This window comes from Anopheles funestus, chromosome 2RL, assembly GCF_943734845.2.
Source record: "Anopheles funestus chromosome 2RL, idAnoFuneDA-416_04, whole genome shotgun sequence".
Lineage (NCBI taxonomy): Eukaryota > Metazoa > Arthropoda > Insecta > Diptera > Culicidae > Anopheles > Anopheles funestus.
Genome location: NC_064598.1, coordinates 40,851,981 through 40,867,347, shown reverse-complemented (window position 1 = coordinate 40,867,347; position 15,367 = coordinate 40,851,981). Strand labels below are relative to the sequence as shown.

The following is a 15,367-nucleotide window of genomic DNA, read 5'->3' as shown; positions in this document are numbered from 1 at the left end:
TGAGAAAAAGGCTAGTGGTTCCCAAGTGCCATTGTTATCTTGTTGTAACACAGCTCCGACTGCTATATTTGAAGCATCGGTTGTTATATTGTAATTACTATTGTTATTTGGATAGCTGAGCAATGTGGCTTGGGCAATACTAGCTTTCAGCTTTTGAAACGCTGTTTCGCATTCAGGAGACCAATCCCAAGAGTTTGATCTTAACTTGGAATGAACGGCAATGTGTTTGTGCAGCGGTTTCATTATTTCTGCGATGTGTGGAATAAACCGGTGGTAATAATTTACCATACCCACAAAACGTTGTAGCTGCTTTAAGGATTTGGGTTGAGGAAAATTATTGATTGCATCAACTTTATCCTTAGTTGGGGTAATACCCTTGCCGTCAATATGATGCCCTAAAAATTCGAGCTGGGGTACTCCAAACACACACTTAGAATGTTTGAGTTTTACATCGTTTTCCGCCAATCTTTTCAGGACCTCTCTCACATGCATGATGTGTTCTTCTTGAGAAGTGCTCCCGATCAAGATGTCATCGATGTAGACGAAAACATAGTCTAAATCTTGGAAAATTGTGTTTACAAAACGCTGAAAGGTTGGTCCAGCATTTCTAAGACCGAAAGGCATTCTTAGAAATTCAAAGAGTCCAAAAGGTGTGGTTATTGCGGTTTTATATATATCTTCCGAAGCTACGGGAATTAGATGATATGCTTTGATTATGTCTAGTTTGGAAAAAATTGAACAGTTATGAAGATTCATCGCAAAATTTTGGATGTGTGGGATTGGGTATCGGTCAGGAATAGTAACTGCATTCAACTGACGATAGTCCCCACATGGCCTCCAATCATTGTCAGTTTTAGCCACCATATGTAGAGGCGATGACACTTGCGACGAAGAAGGCCGGCAGATGCCCAATTCCAGCATATGTTGGAATTCAGCGTGGGCAGCCTTATGCCTAACTGGGTCCAATCTCCTGGGTTTTGAACTAGGTAGTTGTCCATTGGTATGAATGTGATGAACAACGCTATGCCCAATCGGCTTGTTGAAATCTGGGGGATCCATCAATGATGAAAACTCTTTCAACAAATCCGTGTATACATTATTAACAGAAAATAATTTGGGCGACGGAGTATCGACCTTGGCTATACTTGCTTTTGTGGACAGACTGGTGAGTGGATCCACCAACCGTTTGTTACGCAGATCAACCAATAGACCATATCGTTTGAGGAAATCTGCCCCAATGATCGGATGGTTTACTGCGGCAAGCACAAAAGTATGAGGAAAAGATCGCCGTAAACCAAGTGATACCTTCATGAACTTTACTCCAAAAGTTGGAATAGGAGTTCCATTTGCAGCAACCAGGATGTCACTGGATTTAGTCAAAACACCAAAAACAGAGTTGGGAATTACAGACACATCCGCACCACTATCTATTAAGAAAGTTAATTTCGAAACCTCGTCATGAAGGAAAAGGCGGCATGAATATGGGAATTCACAAACAGATTCGACATCTGTGGACTTTATTTGTTTTTTGTCAGCCTTATGGGCTATAAAATTGCAAGGCTTAACGCATTTGGTTGCCTCGATGCCATATTTCTTATGATACCAACACAAAGATTTTCCTTTCTCTCGCGAGGCACTACGATTGCGACTCTCTTTTCGCGGAACTGATCGAGTTCGAGCTCGTGAGACTTGCATTTTTCTTACTAGATTTTTTAGCTCCGATATTTCAGTCTGAAGGACTGAAATATCACTTGGATTAGTTTTTAAGGCACACGCGCTCACCGATGCGCCCTTTGACGCTTCCCAAATTTTATCGGCAATGGGCAATATTTCCGCTATGTTACTGTTACCCATAGAAATAATCGCAATCTCGATAGCTTTCGGTAAACGCCCTAACCATAAACGAAAAATCAACTTATCTGAGAATTCCGTTGAACCGGCCAGCTGCATCAACCGTCGATGAAAATCTGAAGGGCTGCTGTCTCCCATCTCGGCATTGTACAGCAGCTTGGAGATCCGCTGCTCTTCGCTGATAGACAGGCGTTGTAGCAAGGCGTCCTTCAGGAAGGTGTAACGATTCTGCGCTGGAGGATTTTGGACGATGTCGATCACTTTCTCGATGATTTCCGGCGACATCGCAGTCAACAGATGAGCATATTTTGTACGATCCAATTTCGTACCGGCGTTCTCGAACTGGGCCTCCGCCTGTATGAACCAGGTATTTGGCGAGCTGGTCCAAAAGGGCGGTAACTTGACGGACCCTATCGCTTCGCGGCTAGTCTGAGGAAGTACGACGGATCCTCTAGCCGTTGGTTGAGGCGTCATCGGTGGCGTGACGACTCGTGCCTCATCGTAACAATCGAGTAGCGGGATGCTTTGCGTGGTTTGCTCTTCGTCGTTGTTCGTCGCCATGCTTTTGACCGGGGTTCTTAGCATCGAAAGAACTTAAATCCCGAATATTCGACGACGGTGTAGTATCGGCGGCGCGGACTGCGCGTCGACTTCTCTGTGTGTGATGGACAACACGAGGAGAAAATGCCGATCTTGAGAGTGTGGTGATGCGCCTTGGGATGGCGAGATAGTTTTTCACACAACACGCGCGTTTTATCGAAAAACACTATGCGAATAACTTTGCACAACACTCGTAAAAATGTCCACACTTTACACGACACTTCACTGTACAACGAAACTTTTCACGCGGTAGCGAGGACTTTACGCGGATTTACGTGTATTTACATGTATTCACGTATTTTACATGTATTTACGTGTTTTTACTTAGCCGCGGACTGAGAAGGCGGGCAAGCGAGTGATGGTAATCAGGACTGTTGTAGGGCTCCGTTGAATCGTCTGGCTCCAGAGGATGATGAAAACCAACCGTAGAACGGACAATTAAGATAATTCCAATAAGGAATTCTGTAGCTCTTAAAAGAGCTTGTAGAAGGTAACGTGAGTTCTAATAAGAACTATTTCTATTGTCCGTCTTTGGTTTCCTGTTAACTGTTGCTCGCTGGATCGAGTTTCGTCCAGGGGCGCGGATCCTCCAAAGGGGGCGTATCCTTCCCGATCACGTCGGGGTCACCAATGAAGTGGGGTTGAACTTCTTTTTATTTCACAGAAATCGGGATCGGAGATCCTCACTCGCTGGCTTGCCAAAACCTTCTGGTCCTTGACCTGATAATTTGCCCTGCTTATATACTATTTGGTAGCGCTCGCTAAATGCGCGAAGGTGATCCGTTTTTATGCACGAACCTGATCCGTTTTGTTTCTTTGGTTGAAAATAGCGTGGATGCTACAAACTTATGGATATTCACGTACAGAATATACAGAAGAAGATACAATAAATCCGCAATTCACTTAAGTCATTCTAAATTTGTCGAAGAAATATTGTTGGAATTAGTGATGGGCGGGTCGACTCGAACCTACCGGATCGGATCCATCCAAAAGGCTGTGGTACTTGTTACATCGCAACGCATTACGAGGTATCTATTCGGAGTGTTCTTTCATTATTTCTCCAATACATTTGACAACGTTAAACATAAACAAATAAAAAAAAGTTATATTAGTTTGACAGCCGCAGACCCGATCCGGTCCGAGTCAACCCTTAGATACAAGTAGGTTCAAGAGGTGTAGCAATTCCGGTAGGTTCAAGCTACCATAAGCGACTCCGACCCGCGGTTGGAGAGAGTTCCGGTCGGAACTACTGAACCTACTAATATTTACGGGTCGGTCCGAACCCGTTGCACCCACGGGTTGGAGTCGATTCCGATTATGCTGCACCATACTCCGAGTCGAGCCATGAAATGAATCGTGTGGCCAATGACTAGTTGGTATACAGCAGGATATAGCAGACAGGAGAATGAAGAGCGAACGAAGAGAGAAAATGTAGGATAAAAACGAGGTTCGTGAAATATCAGAGGACGAAAACAGTTAGTTGCAAGGCAGAATCCAGTTAGAAAAGGACTAAATTTTTGGCCCACGTAAAGCTACTTTTTACTTTGTGCATTCCTAAAAAATATCCAAAGTTTTCTGCTTTCTTCTTTAACAAATAGAATTTTATTGAAAGTGAAGAATCTGGCATGTGACATTACAACCTCAAGACATCTTGGCCTTGGATAGCCAGTCCTGCGTATTTAGGTACGGTCTCGATGAGATTTGAAACAAGGCCCCGTCGTCTAGGACTGGCGTCGCTACCACATACAACATTTAGCCGCCCATGATGTCTGTACGAATCAATTAGGTGTAACAGACAAATGGTAATTTTGATTTATATTTATATATAACAGGAACAAAAACTTTCAACTAATGATCAGTTTTTACTAATTAGTTATAACAATTAGATAGAAATGAATTTTTCTTCTCACATATACAGTTAAGTTCCAACCGAGTATACCTGCGATAAGGCAACATACAAGGAGGAAATGCCTTGTAAAATTTGTACATTTTAGCCTTTGGAGGGTAACAAAATGGATAAATGTAATAATAAATAAATGTAAATAAAATAAAGTAAAATGAACAGCTCATTTCCCACGTTAATTTTTTAACGCATTTTTTTTTTTAATTTTTTCGCAATATTACAATGTGGAACGAAGTGCCTCACTATTTATATAATTATATCATTTATTATATAAACGATTTTAACCCTCAAACGGATTGTTCAGCTTGCTAGAGTGTATTCAACTGTTTTAGGAATTCATTACAACTAGTTCTATAAAATTCATTACTAAAGTTCATTATTTCAAGATTAAGTTCATTTCTACCCAAGTAACTACAACAGATACTTATACTTGAATTAAATTTCGACAATAAAATATTATTGAATTAAAATAAATTAAACATTGTAAGTAAAATAAGAAAATTATTGTTGTTAAACTGCAGTATAATAACTCAATAGCCTCATTTTTTCATATCGATAATACCTAATAAAGTTCGCAGTCGCAAGCTGTTACCAAATCCTTCCAATAGTACCTCTTGAACATTGACATTTTTCCGTTCATATTCATCAAGTACATATTTTAAGCATTTGCAACCGATTCTACCATATTTTTTTCTTCTTGCAAGTTGCACAATATCCTCCTTCACTGCAACAGAATATCAAAACGCAAAACCGTTTGCGTCAACCAGCAGTGGAACGATTTCACCAAATCCATTAACGGCACACGGTACGAAACTAATCCACTTCGCAGCGCTTGTCCCACTGTTTGCCGTGCTGAAATGCAATCTCATGACTCGTGGCTCGTTCGGTGATCACTTTAACGCTCCTTATTTATTTTCCCTGCAAGTGCGCTTCACTCGCAATGCATGCATGCAGTCCCGGCGGCATGCATAATCTCTGACACTCAAATATTGATGCAGCTTTCTGAGCACCGCAGCATCAAGAGTGCTCGCGCGATACTTCTTATGCTTCCAGGTTTAGCTTCACTCAAGCACCGAAACGGATGTGCTGAAAATTGATTTTTATACCGACTCGATCAACGAAACAGCGCCACATTTGCTGCCGTGCGGAAAAAAGGCTTTCCCGAAGGTGAAATAGTACGACTAAGTTCCACGCATAAAACTTCTACCACGGGTTTGCGATGAAGCGGAAGCGGCAAAGGTAAATCCGCACACACCCAAAACTCTTGAAACGTTTCACTGTGCAAAACTGTATTATCTTCCGATGGATTCTAATTAGCTGCATGAATAACGGTGCAAAACTTTTCTGCTCCATCCTGTCAAGATTTGGCCCGGGTGCCTTCGTGGCATCAAGTCTTCGCGTAATCCAATCTCCAAACCATCCCGGAGTGAACCAATGAACAAGAAACAGCTTTCCACAGTAATCAAATCAAGACAAACGGACAGAAGCAACAACAAAGAAAAAATAGTGCACCAAAGGAAGAAAAATCTTGAGCATAATAGATAATAGATGAGTATGCCAGCAGAATGATGCGAAACCTTATAATGCAGCTGAATGGAGCGGACACTCTTCTTTCGCGGTTTCGTTTTCTCTTCCCATCTCTTTTATTTTTCTGCTAAATTTGATCCCATTAAACAGAACACATAATGAGGCAACGTGCTACAGCGACACTGCTCGGTGTGCTGTCATAATGACCAGCATTGACCGGTTCTCGAAACCATAGCAATTAACTTTACTAAAACTACAGCGTAGGCTCTAATCATCCGTGTCTTTGTAAGAACAAAAGGTTACTAAAGCTAAACAAAGACAAGACCTTTCGAGCCCCTTTGCTCTGGTGAATGGTGATAGGAAAACGGTGTCGTAGCAATAAATCATGATACCATCCTCTGTCCCAAGTTTGCTTTGCTAAAACACTAGCCTAATCGTTCGGTAAACTGAAAGATTGTCGCATATACTGGTCCGGTAGAAAATGTTCTATATTCTCAGTCAATATTCAGAAAGCAGAAGAAACACTAAACCCAAACACTTCCACATCTGCTCTGCTTGTAACATAATAAAATGCTATCATCTTATCGTTTAGGTAAGCATCAATATCAAATATTTACACCACAAACCACTTTATTCGATCAAAGCAAATGAGAAGTGAACCTGAGGCCATACGTGAATGACGGTGAAGTAAAAAAAAGGCAAGCAAAATGGTATTCCCGGTGCCTCTGTCACCATTGCCAGTTTCCTAGGAATGATCGATTATGCATTTTCGAGGACGTTTCATTCATGAATGATGGATTTGCATAAATCATTATACCTTTTCTCCGCTTGCAACTTAACAAAGGATACACGATTGGGATAAATTTTGCGAAAGTCAAGGCAAACACAATTTGCAACTATGAATGTTTAAAGTTAACTGAAAAAACCATATCAATAAAAGCACAATTTTTCATGAAATGAACATTAATTTTTATCGCAATTTTTACCTTAAATTCTATTGAAATTTATAACATGTCTGTAAAACCACTAACTGAAATGCAAGCATTTTGGTGAACTGCCAAAATGATACTAAAAATTGTAGTGGTTTTAGTACTAACAACCGGGAAGATCCTGATAACTTAGGTTCTATATCTGAGAATTAAACGAAGGTTCGCAAATTTACCAGTCAAAATTGTCACCTAACTCGAGAAAAAATGCAATTCTACTCTTAGCACCTCGAAACTACACCCTAGGCTTAATAACACAGTAAACAATTTTCAGAACTGTAATTAAAATAAATGGCTTTTGAAACTTCAATCCCAATTTTTCAGCAACTGCTAATAAATTTTGTAAAACATAAATAAACAACACGCAATTTGGACAAGAAATGACTGTTTAGAAATAGGTGATTTGAAACAAAAATCCTCAAGTTATTAACATTGAGCAACATTGTACACGAAATTACGATAGATACTTGTCCTAGGGCTTTTGTTTTCTTTTGTGAATTTAATTTATGAAAAAATCACCTCCTGTACATGGAATAACAACAACTACATAGACATGCAGTTAAAAGGATGTTATCCCTATAGCTTGTATAGTCTGTTAACCATATTAAGTCTAAGGAAAATATATGCTATTTTAGCAATGCAATACCTGGAAAATGCGTTTCACAGAAAAAAAATTTAACAGAAATAAATAGAATAAATGAACTATTAGATTGGCCAGCTCAACGTCAAAAACATAACAAAATCTTTTTGTTTTGTTTTGAATCTTGTTAAAGCCCCCTGAGCAATATATCGATATAATTTCGCTGAATGTAGTAATTCTAGAAATAGGAATTCTAGTTAGATCTAACGAATGTAGAATCTCTAATTAAATTGCATGTATTTTTTCATTTATTTCACAGTTGTTCAACTCTATTGCATTCTACAAATTTATATTTCAGTTTTACCGCAAATATCACATTTATTATTATCCACTATTCCTAACTCAAAATCTTTTGATTTTGTATTGAACTTTTCATTGGCTTACATGAAGTAGTTACTTCTTTCATTTGAATTAGAACAATTGTTAATAATGTTCTTCCAAATAGAATTCCAATTCATATTTGGATATTTTTGGACTACGTGTGGTATGAGCGAGTAATTCTGAATATTATTGTGTATTTGTTTCTCTGTTAATTTTATGTTTGGTGAACCGGGAAGGTAAAAATATTCTTGCACTATTGTGGCTATACATGGATAAGTGGCGAGTCTGGATATACAAGGTGAATTTTCAATATTATACAAAAATTTCTCAGAAAATTGCATTCGTTTATTTTAAATGTCTGCAAGTGAGGAGAGATTTAAGGTTTTTTTCGGCACCGTTCATAAATTGGCTTAACATTGAGGTGAGTTTAGCTATATGATGTTTATTTGGGGTAGGAATCAAACGTGGATATCATAATTAACAAGATGTATTAGCTAAGATAATCCTTCATATTTTTATGCTGCCATACTAAGTGAGTAATCGTTTTATTAGTCACATTCCAATTCCATTTAATCGTTAATCTTAGTGACTTTGTAAACCATATTTCTAGTATTTTTATTCTGAACTATGTTGCAACCCAGGGAATACTTATTACTAGACAAGGTTTTTTTTACCTTGCATTGTAGTCAAGTTCTTGGTACGGTCCAGATGAGATTCAATCCACGACATCCAAACCGAACGCCGGAAGATGAGACGTTTCGGAAACCATTCCTGGATCATATCCAACGGCACTGGTACTGGAATTTGCCAGCAAACCAGAAAGTTATACCGTCAAGTGTTTTGAAGAATTACAAATAAAAACGACCAGGTTCGGTGAAACTACCGACCCGCTGAACCCGTAACCACGATGATGACAAAAGTTGAAATGAGCACGAAACGTGAAGCCAGTTGGTACAAAACTCAATTAGTTGATCCTTTTCCCTACATTTCACTTTGTACTTCGTACAACACAAGCCCGAAATCTTTTCGCTATGTCTTGCAAGAAGCTGGAAACGGCTGGAAGCAGTATCGTCTGTTTGGCTACCGGTGCTGCAAGTCCTATGTGTGTGTGTGTGTGTGTGTTTTTTTTTCACTCTCATCAAAGCAAAACTAGCGTTCAACAACAACAACACCGATGAAGCATTAAAACTTCGACAACTGTAATTGAGTTTGTGTTTTTCTTTGGCGCGAATCGCGAAATACTTGCAACACTGTGCATGGATCTTACCCGTGGGCTACGGATGTTAATTTACGTATGTATGTTTTTCGGTCCCACTTGTATCCTTCCCACCAGCACTGGTACTAGTTGCTGAACAAGTATAAAAAGCTAATACAGCTCTTGAGCGCCTCTTTGTGATGTATCTCAATGCCAAACAATGATTAGACGTTTAAACTTAGATTGGTTTCGTTGTTTGTAAAATGAATAAATATAAAACATTTCCCCGTACATCATGCTACATTAAGAAACTTAACCATTCGTAGATGGAAAGGTGTTTTTTCACCACCGTGACCAAAATCTGTTTGCTCTGGGAGGAAGATAAACACTGCCACGATCTACACAAGGGTAACTTCTCTAATTTTCGGCAATGTACCTATTTTCGGCAGGTGTGTTATAAAAGCCAAATTATACGCAAATGCGTACTAAAATGAGGCCAAACGCTTTTTTAAAATGAGAAAACTAAAAGATATTAAAAAAAAAACAAAGTTTCACTGCATTTACATCAATATTTACTGAGATATCGCAAATTTTTAAATGTTAAAAATATCGTAAAATTTGCTGTCAGTCGGCAGGAACTGGAAATAAAAAACCAGTGCATAAAACCATTAAAAGAAGCACTTTTCTGAAAGAAAGAATGGTTCTAAAATTTATGCTATTTTTTTTTTAACTCTGTAAATAATTTATGTTTCACTTCCTTCTTCTTTCTTGGTTTAAGCCGTAGCCATGACCGTAGAAATAACGGTCACGTCGGCCATTTCTGGCTTACTAGACTTGTTTTACCACATTGCCAGATAGTCAAGTTCTTTCTACGGGGGAATCACGCTCCAGATGGGATCTGATCCCCAGTTCTGCCATTTGGACCGGCGCCGTTTATCACATATACCATCGGGCCGCTTTGATGTTGATGATGTTTAACAGTAAAAAACTCTGTGATGTTGTATGTAATTACATTGTCGTCTACTAGCTCAAACATAAAAACATCAAAATCTACCAGCAAAATTGCCGAATCAGTCAGCATAAAATTACATTTTTAACCACTTTCAAGCAACAAAATTACCATAAGAATAGTGTAAAGGTGTTTAAAATTCAATTTTGCAATCATTTCAATCGTTTAAAACGTTTAACGGCCCTTATTTAGGCTGCTTAAAATAAAAACACAGACTGTCGAAAACAGGAACAAAATTAATGTTTACATTTTTATGAAAATTGTTCTTGAACGCATTAGAAGAACGAAAAAGACAATTCAGAAAGATACTATGAAAGTTTATCAACCGAAATATCATCACTTTTAAACACAAAGAAAGCAAATAATAAATGTTTTTTTGCTTTATGAATAACAGCTACCGTATTGGAAATTGGAAATTGGAGATCAGTTACTGTAGTCAATTTAATAAACTAAAATTTTATTTGTCTTCTTCTCATACTTTACACTCTTTTAAAACTGTCAATTGTTAAGAAGTTAAGTTCGCGTGTATATGATGGACTGGAGATTGGTGAACCACTATCATTTAGTGACCTTTAAACCGTTGGCTATACCAAAAAACATAATTTTTTTTTCAATGAACAATCAATAGTTCTGTGTCCACAGTCGTTCATCTCTACTAGTAGTTGGTAATACTTTGTATGAATAGTAAACTTTTTACATAGAAGAACCTCAAAGCTAATTCCTGTCCATCTCAAACCAATGTCGAAAGTGATACGATAAGAAATTTTCCATGACCATCATCATCCAATCAATTTGTCTGATAAAACCGATCAAGTCGTAAATCTAGGAACAAAATCCAACTAACTTTGGAATATGTTCTTGTTGGACTTGTCTTCGAGTATTTCACCATGGGAGTATACCATTCAAAAGGGTTCAAATATGCCAAAACACTGGCAAACTATGCGGACAAAATGTCGGCATTTTGATTGGTCTGATTGAAATTCCACTTTCCAGGCAAAACTTGATAAAAAGCATATTTTTATTAAAATTAATTTTCTTCATATCACCTTTTCACTTTTTCTTCCTCGAAATGATCTCGAAAAATATCGAAAAATATCTCATCACACAACCTTTCTCTAGCACAAAATCTGCTACGGCAAGCGCTTGCATGACACTAAATGCACTTAATACACACAAAGGGGCGCCAAAATAAAGCTGTCATTTGTTTCTGATCGCAGCGTTGCACCAACGGGTTTTCCCCCCAGGCCCGGTGCATCGGCATAAGTGTCGTACCGTACCATAAGCTGCTTTCGACCGTTGACGAAGAATAATTTTTCATTTCCACTCTCTACAACTATCCGCAAAACCCGACACCATTCACAAGTTTTATGCGCCGCTTCGGATGATGTCGTCTGATTCGTGCGCTCCCTTTCCCGTACGAACCCGCTGCTGTCAGCCTTCCCGAAAAAGGCTGAAACCTGATTGAACGGAGAAAAAGTCAAATTGATGGTGTAATTGAATTTCCGTTAGGTTCCATTCGCTCCAATCCCGAGCCTGTCACTCAATCTGTCCCGATCTGAAACGAAAACTCCTCCCCACCCACGGGGGAAGCCGTTGGAAGCGGCGGAAGCTGACGTGTGGTGTCGAGCCTCGATTTATCCTTCGGGCGGATTTTATCTGTCTTCCGCCTTCACTTGCATCACGGCTATGAAGCTGTTAAACGCTTTCCACAACACCGGAACGAAAGTGCGCTATCGTACGGGGTGTCGCTCGTTTTGGACAGATTTTGTAAACCCATCTGTTCGGCGTAATGAGGTCAGGAAGGTAAAGTATAGGCTAGTGCAATAAATTAACTCACTGACACTGTACCGTTTGATACACTTTGTTTCGGTGAAAGCACTTCCATTCGATTTCTCTTCTCTTCGATATTTTCAAGTGAAGCGAGCGGGATGGAGCAAGTGGTGCTTTTTCCTATCGCCTGCGTATCGGGTGATTTTTGTGATTTGTCGTTTTTTTATGTTTCGTATACTTAACGAAAGAGAAGAAAAAAAAGTGCCAAGAAATCAATCATCCAAACGACACATTGCAAGAGGCCACATATGTTATTTCTTCATTTAAACTTCATTTTGTCTCTGTGACAAATGAAAGTTTTTTTTATTTTGAATAAAACTTTTATCTAAAACAAACATATTAATTTTCAATTTAATTTTACGTAACCTTTTTTTAAACACAAATTTCCAAATTTTCGTTTATTTCAAACTTGGAAAACCTCTCGAGCCCGGAGATGAAAAATGCGCTCGACATTATATAGAAGATAAATATAAATCTTTAAATTATTATACAAACTTCTGTCTCGTTCACACTCTCCATTTCCTTTCCCTCATACACCCTTTTCGCTTTATCACTCTCCAATGAGCTATTTGAATAGCACTACCATATTTTACTCAGCTGCGCTCCATTATGTTCACCTGCCCTGGGAAATGTCTTTCTTTCCTGTTACTTTTTCCACTAACTCATCGGTGCACGTGTAGCAAAAAGCACTCGGGCCTAAGTACCAGTGAGCGTAAATAAAGTTTGAACATTTTTCCAATGTGGCATCAAATTTATCACAAATTTTCCTACCACGTTTAACTGATTTAAAAACGGGCCGGCACAGGTTTGGAGAGAGGGTTTTTTTTCTCGAAGCACACGAAACCAGAAGTGGATCGCATAAATTACTGCTAAATGTAGGCAAACTTCAATGCCGTTTAGACCATCTGTATGCACAAAACACTAGACACAAGTTATGGTGAAAGTGTTTTTCATTACAAACATCAATGGTTTGTCGCTTCGCTCATTCTCTGTTTGGTATATTTTCACCAAAATCATCTACATACTTTAGAGCTAAAAATTAACATCTCCTTTTGGGTGGAGCCAAAATTGATGCACCGTAGTTTCCGGTATGTTCAAATTATACACCGAAAACATAAACTTGTTAGTGTAAACTCATGGAAGGTTGTCACTCAAAGTATGTATTTTAATAGCAGTAGTTGAGTACCCAAGAGGTAATTAATTTGTTTAAAACTAATTTTAACTACAAACATTCCTTTACCAGACCTCCAAGTACACCATGATCCCTATACGTACAATCATCGTATCGTACGAAACATAACAAGGAGCATATTGCAAAGTTTCACAAACATTTAAATTTCCAGTGAAAGCGGGCATAAGCTTGGATTCAAAAACCGAGCAAGTAGTTTAATATATTTTGTTTCTAGAACATTGAGCATATGAATCGTTTATCAGCCCTGCTTCTTTGTGTACTGACAAACATAAGGCCCAGTAAGCTTCAGAAAGTTGGCTTGGAACCGTAATTTGCTCCTGGGACATTGTCTATCTATCCGATGCTACCTGATTATGGGCGTCGAATGGGAAAAACAAAAGCCATAAAAAATTACTTAACCTTCCTCTCTCTCTCTCTCAATTTCTCTCGGTTGGATCGAAGCGAAGGATGCAACGTTCAGTCAAAGCAGTTTGAACATAAAAACGAATGCCTTATGTTGTCTCTCCCAGCACTATGTTTCCCGCTCGGTTGCATATGCACAATGCATACTAGCCATAATTACGGGCAGAAGAAAAATGTGACTAGCTTTTTGTGAGATGCTCAAGAAATGAGCATTTGAATCTGCTCATCGTTTTTTTTTTTATTGAAATATCATATGAATCATGTCTAACTGGTGTGAATCTATTATGCATGCAAATAACAAAGTCCATTCTCAGCATCCAAACCATTGCCTTTTGCAGGGCAAAGCGCAAAAAGCTCCTGGTGCGAATCTGTTGCAGAAAACTGGTGCAGAAAATAAATGAACAGAAACGCCCCTTAATTAGGTTAATAATTAAACCACAAACAGTGTTCATAAATGAATTAATCATTACCGCACGTATTTATCGTTAACGTCAGCATAACATCTACATTAAAACCCGAAACTCGGGGTTGTTTTGATTTTTCCACAGCATCGTTTCGCACCAGCGCAGCATGAAGCAACGACCAGTCCGAAGACATATGGCACATTCATTCAAGTCCGAAACAGAACCCACCAGTACCCACCGGTTCAGATTGCTATGGTCACACTGACGATACGAGAGAGAGAAAAAAAAGAAACATACATACAGGCCAAAGAATGGAAGCAAAAAAAAACAACAGAAAAGCTTGCCAATCCCACCACTTTACCACGTCACGAAATGTGTCCTGGTCGCAACCATTGAACGACAATTTTCGATAAGTGAATATGATAGCTGAAACTAAACGATCTCCTCTCAACCATTTCCATTTCAGCGGTGGCGACGACCTCGAATTGGCTTCACAGCTGGCGGCAGTGGCTGCGTCTCGCTATACGGCTCGGCCATTAATATGCTGGAAGAAATTTATTACTATCACAAAAATGTACATCTATCATTTGCCTGAAGTTGGTGCGCCGTTCATCCCACCGGGTGGGCTGCACAATTTCGGTGATGGTAGATGATAACAGAGAAAATGAACCATGGTGTATGGATATAGCGGTACAGTTTCAATAAATTGTCCAACACCGGTTGGGATAGTGTTTTTTATCTTTTTTTTTTTTCAACCATCCAATTGAGCCTTAACCAGATCAGCTGTGTAGTTTTTGCACTGACTTCTGTTTTTCTTTTTTCTTTAATAGGACTGTTATTGCGCATATTCATGGTTGGGCAAAACTGGTTACTAATAAATATAAAAAAAAGTTGATATTCGTAATGAATATGAACAAAAATTTAACCAAATAAAACAACATTTTACCTCCAACTTAGTGTTTTTTTTTATCTCGTAGTTGCTAAAAGTTAAATGAAAACTGAAATTCAATTAATTGCATTTTTTATTCGCATAGGAAAGGGCCATTCCGTATTATACTACCAGTTTTTATTGAAAATATTATTGGGTTTACAAGTAAGTGTCCAACGTTTTTTTCCTATTCCCTAAGTATACCTAAGGTTTTACGATTCTTCAAAATAGTTTTTGATCTAATGTTTGACACGTATATTTGAGCATAATCGTGATGGAATTGTGAATGGTTTTCCCTTAATGACCGCTTCAAACGAATTGCTTTGGGTCCATATCGTATCGCGTTAATAGCTATTGGTTACCACTGAATAGCGGCTCTTAATATATAACACCCTTCTAATCCCACCACATGCAAATTGAGTCATGGAGTCACGAAATTCTTGATTAAAAACAATAGGACTCAGCTGCACTTTTCCTCATATCCTAAAAATGTAATATGATATAATATAATATAAATATAATATAACATTAATGATAAAAATACCCAAATATGACAGAGATACGAAATCTAACAATCCT

At 38.5% G+C, this 15,367-nt stretch overlaps 1 protein-coding gene across 1 annotated transcript in view; it reads right to left on the bottom strand.

Annotated features, from left to right (window-relative positions):
• LOC125761691 (uncharacterized) overlaps nt 1–13,647 on the bottom strand; it is a 135,946-nt gene extending 122,299 nt beyond the window's left edge. Inside the window, exon 1 of the mRNA XM_049423125.1 lies at nt 13,637–13,647. The gene's annotated coding sequence lies outside the window, so the exon portion shown is untranslated. The remainder of the gene's footprint in view (nt 1–13,636) is intronic.
• Between the last annotated feature and the right edge of the window lie 1,720 nt (nt 13,648–15,367).